Below are 2,500 nucleotides of genomic sequence, written 5' to 3'. Positions count from 1 at the left end.
AAAAGCATTTTGTGTGTGTATGTGTGTGTGTGTGTGTGTGTATGTGTGGTGTACGTATATGTGTGTGTGTGTGTGTACGTAAGGATGTGTGTGTGAGTGTCTTTTTGTGTGTGCATTTAGATAGATAGATAGATAGATAGACAGACAGACAGACAGACAGACAGACAGACAAACAGACATATTCATATGCACATACAAACACATACACATACGTGTACATATACATAGACATATTTAATGTGTGCTTTCGTATGTGCACGTGCGTGCGAGTGTGCACGCGCGCGAGTATGTGTGAGTGTGTGTGTGTGTGTGTGTGTGTGTGTATTTGTGTATCTGTGTTTGTCTCCTCACCATCGTTCATAACTGATGCTGATGTGTTTACGTCGCCGCAATGTAGCAGTTCGGCAAAAAGTGACCGATAAACTAAGTAATAGGCTTACAAAGAATAAGTCCTGAGGTGGATTTGTTCAACTAAAGGTGGTGCTCCAGCAGAGCCACAGTCAAATGACCGAAACAAATAAAAGAATAAAAGAATAAACGAATAGCTTAGCTAGAACAAAAATATTTACCTTTTTTTCTTTTTGCTGACATTTCGTTATCTGACGTAAATAAGTGTCTCAGGCCATTTAAGTCTGGCGCTCTGCCGTTTTTGGTGATGTGAAGAAATAGACAGAAGTCATAAAGCAAATAACTCCAGAATAATATATAAAATCGCTGGTGATTTAACTAAAGACTCGCTGGTTAAATGTCAAGTTGTTGGAGATAAATATGACAGCCTGCTAACCAAAGCAAATGGATTTAATGAAAGAAAGAGAGAATGTTGTGAGGAATTTTAGAGTTACAAAGAAGCGGTCGATGGTAATGTGTTAAAACAATTAAGAAATTAAATTTTGTTTTATACATACATACATAAATATATATATATATATATATATATATATATATATATATATATATATATATATATATATATATATATATATATATATATATATATATATATATATATATATATATATATATATATATATATATATATATATATATATATATATATATATATATATATATATATATATATATATATATATATATATATATATATATATATATATATATATATATATATATATATATATATATATATATATATATATATATATATATATATATATATATATATATATATATATATATATATATATATATATATATATATATATATATATATATATATATATATATATATATATATATATGTGTGTGTGTGGAGGCGCGTGACTTAGTGGTTAGGGTGTCAGCATCATGATCGTAAGATTGTGGTTTCGATTCCTGGACCGGGCGACGCGTTGTATTCTTGAGCAAAACACTTCATTTCACGTTGCTCTAGTCCATTCAGCTGGCAAAAATGAGTAACGCTGCGATGGACTGACGTCCCGTCCAGCTGGGAAACACATACGACATTGAAACCGGAAAACCGGGCCCATGAGCCTGGCGAGGCTTTAAAAGGGCGCATTTATTTCAATTTTATATATATATATATATATATATATATATATATCTTTCCTTCTTTTCCTGAGCGTCTGAGAATACAGTAACTGTACCACGTCCTCGCGTTATTGTTTTTTCTTGTTTGTTCTTCTTTGTTTGGATTCACTCGCCATGATAGATCACTAGCCACTAAACCTTCTTCTATTTTCTCTCCCTGTTTATTTCTGTGATCCTTTCTGTCGAAGAGCGTAGGCTCGAAACGTAGACTTTCCCGAGCGTTAAACTAATACATCTGTTTGTTGTTTACACACCGGTCTTCGTCTTTTGTTTTTTTTTCCCCTCAATTCTCACTATATATATATATATATATATATGTATATATATATATATATATATATATATATATATATATATATATATATATATATATATATATATATATATATATATATATATATATATATATATATATATATATATATATATATATATATATATATATATATATATATATATATATATATATATATATAATACGCGCAGGAGTGGATGTGTGGTAAGTAGCTTGCTTACCAACCACATGGTTTCAGATTCAGTCCCACTGCGCTGCGTAGCAACTTGGGAAAGTGTCTTCTACTATACCCTCCGACCGACCAAAGCCTCATGAGTGGATTTGGCAGACGGAAACTGAAAGAAGCCCGTGGTATATAATATATATGTGTGTGTGTGTGTGTGTATGTATATGTTGTGAGTGTGTGTTTGTACCCTACTAATATCGCTTGGCAACCAATGCTGGTGTGTTTACGTCCCCGTAACTTAGCGGTTCGGCAAAAGACACTGATAGAATAAGTACCATGCTCACGAAGAATAAGTCTTGGGGTCGGTTTGATCGACTAAAGGCAGTGCTCCAGCATGGCGTCAATCAAATGACTGAAACAAGTTAAAAGGAAAAAAAGAAGAATATATATATGTATGTGTGTATATATATATATATATATATATATATATA

This window comes from Octopus bimaculoides, chromosome 4 (assembly GCF_046866305.1).
Source record: "Octopus bimaculoides isolate indiv1 chromosome 4, ASM4686630v1, whole genome shotgun sequence".
NCBI lineage: Eukaryota > Metazoa > Mollusca > Cephalopoda > Octopoda > Octopodidae > Octopus > Octopus bimaculoides.
This window is presented reverse-complemented; position numbering follows the sequence as displayed.